The 10,960-nt window shown below is 42.1% G+C and overlaps 1 non-coding gene across 1 annotated transcript; it reads left to right on the top strand.

The window, feature by feature from the left end:
• Positions 1-9,927: 9,927 nt before the first annotated feature.
• Positions 9,928-10,000, top strand: TRNAV-CAC (transfer RNA valine (anticodon CAC)). Its single transcript has one exon. It is a non-coding gene; the product is annotated as a tRNA-Val (tRNA).
• Positions 10,001-10,960: the final 960 nt, after the last annotated feature.

Here is a 10,960-nt window from a genome sequence, read left to right on the forward strand (position 1 = left end):
ACCAAAATCCAGCTTTGTAAAGAAATTATATCACTGGAAAATATGTAGCATAATTTAATGTTGGCGAATTGTACTGTATGTAGCTATCACCTCAGTGAACCTGACCCAAAAAAAAAAAGGACTAACAATTCCAAATGTTGGCAAGATGGGGAGCACTAAAACTCTCATTTGTTTCTGGTAAGAATATAAATAAGTTCAACAAGGTTGCAAAAATTTTTGGAAGTATCAGCTAAGGGTCATACATACATTGTATGCTGTGGCCCAGAAATTCTACTTTTAGCTCTATTCCTTAGACCTGTGCTGTCCAATATAGTAGTTATAAGCCACATGTAGCCATGAGCAGTAGAAATGTTGCTAGTGTAACATGTTGCAATGATAATATTTTGATATAGTAGGTCTCATAAAATATTTTTAAAGTTAATTTCATCTCTTTCATTTTACTTTTTAAAATATATCTACTAGAAAATTTAAAATTCCTGTCACTGGCATTATATTTCTATTGGAATGGGCTTCCCTAGAGAAATGTGTGACTATGTCCACCAAAAGACATAAAAGAATGTTTGTACTGATTCAAAATATCCTAAACTGGAAACAACTCATGTGTCCAACAACAGTGGAATAAATAAATATGTTGAGATATATTCATACAATGAAGACACACAGAAGCAAAGAACTACATGAAAAACATGGATAAATTTCACAGACATAATGTGGAGTGAAAGAAGTCAGACCCATGCCCCTCTCCCACAAAAAACCCAGCACATACTTTATGATTCCGTTTATATGAAAGTAAAGGGCAGGAAAAACTAACCTGTATTGGTAGAAGTCAGTGGGTGGTGAGGATGGAGATCACTCTGTGAGCTCTTGCGTGGAAACAGTCATGAGGAAGATTTCTGGGGTCTGGAAATGTTCTACACTTTAGTCTGGGTGCTACATCAGTAGTTATTCAGGTGCGTTTACATTGGTAAAGGTTTGAACTGTACACTTTTTGTCCTTTATATTTATCATGCCTCAACAAAGAAAGTTGAAAGCCACGTGGTTATTGCTAAAGTGATGTTGATACTTATTCTTCTGGTTTAGCCTAGGCTAGGATGCAAAGTAAGTTCAAAATATTTATTGCTGTCCTCAGGTTTTTGACTTTCGTCCACCATCTGATATCTGATAACATATATGTTGTTCACAACCATTACTCTAAGCTGATATCCAACTGTTAACACTGTGTCAAAGAGACACCGAAGTGTTCATGGTCAACTTTCCTCTTTTATGAATAATTATGACCCAAAGTGGGGAGAGATTAAATTGAGAAATCCTGGTGAGGAAAATAGTACAATTAGGCTTAACCAACTCAGAGGCGCCAAAGGAAGGACACTGGCGGGTGTTACACAAAGAAAGTAGCCCCATTCACTCTAAAGCTAAACCTGCAAAAATTTTTGGACCATCTATAAATAGCCAAAATTGTTTACCTGATGAATTTGTCAGCTTTACTGGAGCAAGCTATGAGATTAGCTGTTTGATGGCTTTCAGCCAAGGAAAAGAAAAATAGAATTATGCATTCCCAAGCTATCTGTATTTTTTCTTTCTCCTCTCTTTTCTGTCCCTTTTACAAACTCTCTTTTTGTCTTTAAGGACAATATTCTAATAACTGTTTCCCATTTTTATGAGTAAATGTGTGACATAACTCATTCAAAGTCTCTTATTTACTACTAATATTTAAATATAATTTTCATATTAACGTCTGTATACACATCATAGGTAGCTTTGAAATATATTCCAGGGTGGACACACTTCCATGGAAAATTTAGACCTTGAACCATTGGAAGACAGGCCCTTCTAAGCTTTTAAATAAAGCCAGTTCCCCGTTGGTGTATAGTTAACAAACCCATTGTAATTCTCTCTGTGTCTAACCCTCTTTGCTTCATCATTCTGGTCCTTGTGTCTCACCCTCTGCTTCTGGTGGATCTGGGAAACCTCTTGTGCTTTTGCTTTGCTCCAGGGTGCTCTTCTGCTCTCAGGAAGGACTTGGAAATGAAAGGTAATGGCATCCAGGTTGAAGCCCCTGAGGCACCACAGCTTTCCTGGGCTTGGCCATTTGCCTCCCACTGAGGGTCAAGACCTCTCCACCACTGTTCAAGTTCTACCTCAAAACTTTTTCCTTTCTTGTCCTCTAGGGCATTGTTTCTGTGACTTCCATTCTTATCCTGCAGTCCTGTCTGTGCAATACAGAAATTAGCCTTGCAAAATTCAGTAAAGTGTGGTTCTCGGGAATCAAACGCAGTGTCCTGGGGACACGACAAAACTTCTACCACTGTCCTGCAATTGCTGACATGACCATGTTACTCCTACATCACGCAATCCACACAAAGATTGTATAGCTCTTTGTGGTCTCCCAACAACCAGAGCTTGGATACACTCACTTGCCCCATGTCTTCAAAAACATAGAAACTTCTCAGTGCACAACATTTGGACCAAGACAGTGCTACACCGATGTCAGTCAAACTTGGGAGGGAAGGTGTGAGGCCACCACTTGGGTAGAGCTCTGTGACCAGCCAAGACAGCCGAGACCACATCTGTGAGAGATCAGGACTGGCTGAGGCTCCCAAGCCCTTGGTGGAGGTGTGGGGATCTAATGAGGAGGCAAAGGCAGCAGGAGAGACAGCCCCCGGGGCTGAACTGACATTCACCTGTATCTAAGCAGGTGGAGAAAGCCATTCAGAATTGTTATTAAGTGTGAGATCTTATTAAATTTGTTTATTGCTACAAGGAAATAAAGCAGATGATTTTATAGTAAAACGGTTATTCTCTAGACTGTGCTGTCCTATACTGCAGCCACTAGCTAAATGTGGCCATTCAAAACCAAATTAGTTAAAATCAAGTAAAAAATAAATAAATAAAAAACTCAATTTCTCAGTGCTGGCCACATTTCAAGCACTCAATTGCCACATGTGTCCATCGGACCCTGTCTTAGACGATGCAGATCTAGCTCATTCATCTATCCAGTCAGTTAAACATGAGATGTTTTATTTCAAGTTCCTGACTTCTTGCTCAGCATGAAATTCCTTGTAGGCCATTTATTTGATCCCCAGTGCCAGCAGCTCCTAGGTCTGTAGTGATCTCTAGGTGGTCCCTGAGCTTTGATTGAGAGGAGGACTTCAGTGTTTCCCCTTGCGGGGTAAAGAACTATTCCATGCCCTGGCTTTTGCGGGACCGTGGTACACTGGGCATAAGAAGGGTTTTCTTACATTGATCACTCCAGCCCCGGAATTGCTCCAGGTTACTCCAAAGGCTGCCGCTGCCCGGCCCTCAAGGGAATTCTTGTGGAAGCTCATCTGCTCTGCTTATTAGCTCTGTTATTAACTATATCAACACTGTTTTTTCACCTTTGCCTAATTTTATAGTTGCATCCTGCTTGTGGCAATTCATACTGGTGTTTCTGTTGTAATAGTGATAAATAATTAATTTTAAAAATAAATTTTCTACATAAAAATGTAAATCAATGCACAGAAAATATTAGGTAGTTAATGACATAGGCACATGGATATGGCTAAATGTGAAAGTGCTATGTTCATTAATGAACTTTGAAAAACATGATTTGGGCTCATTTTTATGGCACACTCCCACCCTCCCCCTTGCTACTCCAGGAGCAATCTGTCTTGCTCTAAGTCAAGAAGGTGGGAGTGCTCAGTTATCCCCTCTACACTTTGAACACAAAAGGCACTGTCACCTTTTTCTGTGAGCCCCTCTCGGGAACTCCCTTGTTCAGACCATTAAGAAGAGTCAAGGCCTTGATGTTGGTCTTAGAGATAATTTTTTGGATTTAACACCTAAAGCAAAGGCAACAAAAGTAAAAATAAACAAGTGGGACTACATCAAACTACAAAGCTTCTGTACAGAAAAGGAAACCATAAACAAAATTAAAAGCCCACCTACTGAATGGGAGAAAATATTTGCACATCATAACTCTGATAAGGGGCCAACATCCAAAATATATAAAGAACTCATACAACTCAACAACAAAAAGACAAACAATCTGATTAAAAAATGGGCAGAGGATTTGAATAGCCATTTTTCCAAAGAAGACATACAGATGGCCAATAAGATATGTGAAAGGATGCTCAACATCACTAATCATCAGGGAAATGCAAATCAAAATCACTATGAGCTGTCACTTCACCCCTGTTAAAATGGCTATTATGAAAAAGACAAGAAATAACAAATGTTGGTGAGGATGTGGAGAAAAGGGAACCTTTGTGCACTGTTGGTGGGAATGTAAATTGGTGCAGCCACTATGGAAAACTGTATGGAGGTTCTTCAAAAAAATTAAAACTGGAACTATCATATGATCTAGTAATTCCACCTCTGGGCATTTATCTGAAGAAAATGAAAACAACAAGTAGAAAAGATATAAGCAACCCCACATTCATTGAGGCATTATTTAGAATAGCCAAGATAGGGAAACTACCTAAGTGTCCATTGACAGATAGTGGATAAAGAAAATGTGCTTATATATATGATGGAATATTATTCAGCCATAAAATGGAATGAAATCTCGCCATTTTCAACAACATGGATGGACTTTGAGGACATTACACTAAGTGAAATACGTCAGACAAAGAAAGATATGATCTCACTTATATGTGAAATCTAAAAGAAAAAACAAAACCCCAATTCAAGCTCTTAGATACAGAGAACAGATTGATGGTTGCCAGAGTCAAAAGGTCCAAACTCTTAGCTACAAAATCAATGTCATGAAGACATAATGTACAGAATGGTGACTATAGTTAATAATTCTGTATTGCATATTTGAAAGTTGGTAAAAGAGTACATCTTAAAAGTCCTCACGACGAGAAAAGGAATTCTGTAACTATGTGCGGTGACAGATATTAACTAGACTTATTGTGGTGATCATTTTGCAATATATACAAATATGGAATCATTATGTCATACACCAGAAATTAATATAATTATGTGTGTCAACTACACATTAAAAAAGTTAAAATTATAAAAAAAGAAGAAGAATCAGGCCCACAAACACTTCTGGTTAGGAGGTGTGATTGCATCATCCCTGGAGCCTGAAGTCTGTTTCTGGGGAGGACTAAACGGTTTTGTTTGCTCTTTCTCTTCTTCTCTATTTCATTAATTAGTCCTGAGTGTTTTTCAGGCCCTAGTTTTAATCTTCTTTTTCTCTTCAAAATCTTGGAGGTAGAGCCAGAAGGAGGGGATGCCAATCTCAGTGAAGTCTTCCCAGTTACCACTGAGCATGATGGCCAAGAGCAAGGGCTCTGGAGGCACACTGCCCGGGTCTGAGTGCTAGCTCTCACCCTCACAGGGCTGGGACCCTTGGGAAGTAAGCTCAGTCTGTCAGTGCCTCAGTGTTCTCCTCTGCAACAAGGGATCTTAATAACCTACACTCTCTCAGGGTTGTTACGTGGACTAAATAAGTTATTACACAGTAAAGCACTGAGGAACCATGCTGGTCACACAGTAGAGCTCCGAGGAAGCTGTTATTATTGTTATTACTATGTGCTTCGTTTCTACTTCTAACTGCACTGCTGCTGACTTTCAACATTCCCCAGAATAAATTAGGACCATATTAGCGACCAGCGTCTGAAAAACTGGTTACTTGATGACTTTGATGGTGATTTAATTGACAGTGGAGACACTGCAGCAGGGGACTGGATCCAACTTCAGCAAATTCTTGGACCTTAGACAGATATGACGATTGTTTAAACACAGTAGACAATCCTTTGCACGTGCTTCTAGCAAGAGCTTTTAATATCCTGTCACACTTACCACGAGTATCATAAGAAACATCCAAGTACATCCAGTGATCCCATCATTTTGTCGTTTTATTTTTTTTGGTTTTGTGTTATTTTTAAGAAACCAAAGGAGGGAAATATAATTTACCTGGAAGTGTAGAAGATGTCTTCTTTCAGTTATGATGGAGTGTTTGTAGCAAACCAGCATTCACCCTGAAGACAACTAGATAAGGTCAGGGTTAAAGGAATTCTGTTTGAAGTCTTTGGAGAAATACCAATGCAGCTAGGACCCACAGGATCAGCTCCAGAGAGAGAGGAGCTCATTGGAATGAAACTACCTCTCTACCTTTCCCCCTCAGGGCATTTGCCAGTTCTTGGTGAGGAACAAGAGACTGAGAAGCTGGGAAGAGGGCACCCGCTAAGAGTCAGAGAAAACAGCAGCACTTTAAGTAATCTCATGGATCTGGAGAGAAAAGAAGAAGAAAAGAGACATGTGGAGCTGTCCAAGTATTCAGACTTGAGGAGTCGAGATCCTGGAGTGAGTTGGTAAGTGAGCTGGATGCTTGGTACAGGATTTCCCCTGAAGACATTTGCAAATTAAACAATGTGCATGCAAGAGACTACAAAAGCAAACAGAGTGTGGCTGAAAGAGAGTGGAATTTTCAGTAGTATCATGGTGCTCAGGGGATAAAAATTGAAGTTCAGGACTCATCAAAGAGAAGGGGCCAAGGAAACACCCCAAGGTCTCAGGTAGGATCCCTGGCGGTGTACAGCATAGCAGTGTGAGCAAACTAGCTGTAGACTGACACTTCCCATGAGTGCAAACAAGCTGCAAATCGGCTTATTCAAGGATTGGATTGGGCTGAGGTGATCTGCTCATCTGCTGTCTGCTGGGGGAGAGAGTGAATAATCTTCAGAGAAAGCTGACATCATTCAAACTACCCATCATTTTTCACACAACAAGTTCTCCATTCAATCACTATATTCTAGGACTATAAAGGAACAGTTGCAAGAGGAAAAAAGCAAACCATAGAAATTGACTCATAGGTGATTGAGGTATTGAAGTTATCAGATAGAAGAATAAAATGATATGCTTTAGCTTTTCAGGAAATAGATAACATGATAAAAATTTTCACAAGAGAAAGAGAATCTATTTTAAAATTCATTGGAGGGCCCGTGGCTTGGCGGTTAAGTGAGCGTGCTCCGCTACTGGCGGCCCGGGGTTCAGATCCCGGCCATGCTGAGGCGCGTCCCACATACAGCAACTAGAAGGATGTGCAACTATGACATACAACTATCTACTGGGGCTTTGGGGAAAAAAGGAGGATGCTTGGCAATAGATGTTAGCTCAGAACCAGTCTTCCCAGCAAAAAAAAAAAAAAGAGGAGAATTAGCACGGATGTTAGCTCAGGGCTGATCTTCCTCACAAAAAAAATATATAAATAAATAAAATAAAATAAAAATCATTGGAAATTATAGAAATAAAATATGTAATAGTTAGCACTTGAAAAAGTCAATAGATCAGTGTAATAGCAGTTTGGACCCACCTGAAGAGAGATGACTATCCTGAAAATATGTACGTAGCAAGAAACTCTCCGTAGAGTTTAAGCATAGAGAGCTAAAAGGAATAAAAACTAAGAAAAGAGTGTAAGAAAGACACGGTTACATCATAAAGGTCTAACATAAATGTAATTAAAGTCTCAGAGGTTGGAGGAGCCAGAAAATGGGACAGAAACAATATTGAAAGATATTGTGGATAATTAAGGAAAAACCAGGATGATCTATCAAACCACCTGTGCAAGAAGATCTATGAACTCCAAGCAAGGTAAGGACAAGCAAACCACACCCAAAACTGCTGAACACCATAGACAGACGAAAAAAATCATAGCAGCACCCAGAGGGGGGAAATTCCTCTTACGCCATCCAAAGGTTGGGAGCTGAATTCTCAGCAAAAACAATGAAAAAGATCACATTATTAAAGGGCTAAAGCAATATAATTTCCAACCCACTAACCACTACTAATCTCTGACAGAATATCTCTCAAGGGAAAGTGAGCTGAAGACCTGACCAGATAAGCAGCAGACCCTAACCAAAGGAAATGCAAAAGGTAACTCTTTAGGCAGAACTTAAATGATCCCGAGGGAAACGTGGAAAATGAAGGACGGAATGAAGAGCAATGGATAGGTTAAATATGTGGTTAAGCCAAATAAAATATTACTATTCAAACAATAATAATAATGTCTGTGTGATTTAAAATATATGTTGAAGTAAAATTAATGCCAATAACTCAAAAATCAGGAGGAGAGTAAATGGAATTAAGATGTTCTGAAGTTCTAGCATTGTCTAGGAGATGTAAAAAGTTCTAATTTATATCAGAGATTTTTGCACAGATTTTACAGAATACATACAAGTAATAATATATATGTGGATATCAAAGTAAAACCAAGAATTAAAACAATTATTCTTTTTGAGAATTCTCTAGTTTCAAAAAAATAAACTATTTTTGATGTTTACAAATGTAAATGTAAAAAGTATACAGTGAAATGTGATAAACGTATAAACTTCTGTAACTATCAGCCGGACGAATGTACAGAACATTTCCCTCAACCCAGGAAGGTTCCCTTCAAATTTTCTCAAAGAGTGAACCACTCTTCTGTTCTGATACTTCCTGGAAGTCGACTTACACAGGAGTATCAGAAAGTTACATTAATAACAGATGTTTTAGGCGTTGAAAAGCATTTTTTTGATAGGCATCTTTTGCTGAACGTACTGTTTGGGGGGGGTTATCCATGTGATTGCCTCATCTATAGTTTGGTTGTTTTTGCGGCCGATTGTTAATCCCTTAATATGAATATACCACGGTTTGTTTATCATTTCTCCTGTCCATGGACATTTGAGTTTTATCCAGTTTTTGCCTGGTGTAACTGATATTGCTATGAACATTTTTGTGGAAGACGTTTTGAACGTATGCATTCATTTTTCTTGGGAAGTAAATAGAGGTAACATTATTTGGTAACAGGGTAGGTATATTTTCAACTTCACAAGAAACTGCCAAATATTAGGAAAGTGGTTGCGCTAAATTACAGTCTAACCACTATCACACAGTCAGGTCATCCACACTCAGATGGGGGAGGAGAGAGAAAACAACTTTAAAAATCTATTTCTCGAGGTTTCTCTTCTTCACCTTGTTTCCAGATACTTAATGGCAGCTATGAAGGTGGCTGTGGTCACACCAAGTGTCATCACCAACCTACTCAAGTCTGGCAGCAGAGTCATGAGAGATACTCCAAGGCAGCCCAGCCAAGTCTCAGACTCACAAATGCCAGGCAGGAATAGATGCCCGTGAAATGAGGAGGGTCAGGCCATCCCTCTCTCCCCCGTTATGGCTGTGCCACTCTTTCGCTCTGTGCCACTAAAAACGGTTTCTTGCGCTTGCTTTCCATCCCTCCATTCCATGGCCTAGATTTTACCGGCCTCTGTTAGATGGTCATGCCCACAGGCCTCTCTCGATGGCTTTAAAGCAACTCAGGCAGGAACTGGTGGGACCCCTTTTGCCCAGAGGATACCAAAGAGACCCCTTTGTCGAGAGGACAGCAGAGAAGCGCTAAGGCGAAAGAGCTTGCGAGGAAAGAGCGCTCAGGTCCCGCGCATGGGAGCAGAGGGGAGGGCGAGGAGAGCGGGTCCTAGCGTTCCTGGGTGGATTCGAAGCACCGGTCATTTGCCCACAGCCGACAGCACTGACCTCCGGGGCCGTGAAAAGGCCGCCGAAGCAAGGATCCGCAGCCCAGGAGGGACGGCGTCTACACCGCTGGGCCGCAGGGGGCGCTTGGGGCTCAGACGCCTAACCTAACCTAACCTAACCGCCGGCTGCTGCAGCTTCCGGGAGCCGGGATCAGCGGGGGCGGCTCCTGCACAAGGGCGCCTCGTTCTGGAAGTGGAAACCCTGCGTTTGATCTGGGATCCCGGAAGTCAAACTGTGGGGTCCCAGGGCCCTCGCTTCGGGGGTAGGCGCGGAACCCTGAGCCAGGGCCTCTCAGGAGCCCCAGTCTTCTTGCCTGAGGGGTCGCTGGTGCTTCCCCGGGCCTTTTTCAGTCAAAAAAGTGGGTGTCTAGAATGGTTGTGGCAGGACCTACGGTTGTCATGGATGTCGTCAACTGTCGACACCAGTCCTGTTTCCGTAGTGTAGTGGCTATCACGTTCGCCTCACACGCGAAAGGTCCCCGGTTCGAGACCGGGCGGAAACAACCTGTTTTTTCCTGAAAGCTACCTTCAAGTTTGAAAAAAGAAAGGGGGGCGGGGTGTGCAGGCGCAGCTATATTTCCCCTTCACAAGAAACGTAGAACTTCAATTACAACGTGAAAGCCTACTCAGCACTAGAAAACAGGCCTTATTTTTTGGTCTGCTCTGAGTCAGCCTGGAAACCGGTACACAGTCAGTCCAAGGAGAGCACAGGACTAGGCTGACTTCAGCTTACCTTTAGATCCACAAATCCCCTAACGTTCTCGTCTATCGCCTAAATCTTCTCTACAGGCTGACAGCTATCATGTCTCTAAAAACCAAGAACTTCTTTCCTGTGAAGCACGCTTGGCTTTCCCCGACCCCAGCACACTTGCGGAACAGGCTGATTTGCGGGACGGAGCAAAAGAAAACGAACCGAAGACTGCACTTGGGGCTCCAGCCAAAGACACGTAGATGGAGTCTCATGCCCCACTGATTGAGCTGGTCTGGGCACCAAAAGGAGCCTGTACACGTGCCGTTATCAGGAGAGCCCCTCGAGCCAGTTCAGAGATCAGCGAGCAGACGGGCGCTTCTCCTCACTCCCTGAGAACCGAGTCCGCACCTTACTCAGAAGGAAACCGAGGTTCACAAAGAGAGCATGTCCTTGGCTCTGCCGCACACAGTGCTGAAGCTGGACTAGAACGGAACACAGACCAGTTTCTTCGTGGTCAGGCCTCAGAGCCCAAAGCGTCGCCCAGGCTGGGAGAGGTGAGGGGTGATGAGCTGCGGGGTAAGGGCTGGGAGCCTCGCACAGCTGCATTCAGCCCTGGGCCGCTGGCAGTCGCCTCTACTTCTGCTCTCTGGGTCTCAGAAATCCAACCTTTACTTTAAGAATTTTCATCTGGAGAGGCCAAATTAGAGTCTTGGTGTGATTCCCTGGTGGTCTGGGGCTAGGATTTGGCGTTTTCACTGCCACTCCAGGATTG

The sequence above is a fragment of the Ceratotherium simum genome, chromosome 2 (assembly GCF_057802395.1).
Source record: "Ceratotherium simum simum isolate JZ-2026a chromosome 2, ASM5780239v1, whole genome shotgun sequence".
Lineage (NCBI taxonomy): Eukaryota > Metazoa > Chordata > Mammalia > Perissodactyla > Rhinocerotidae > Ceratotherium > Ceratotherium simum.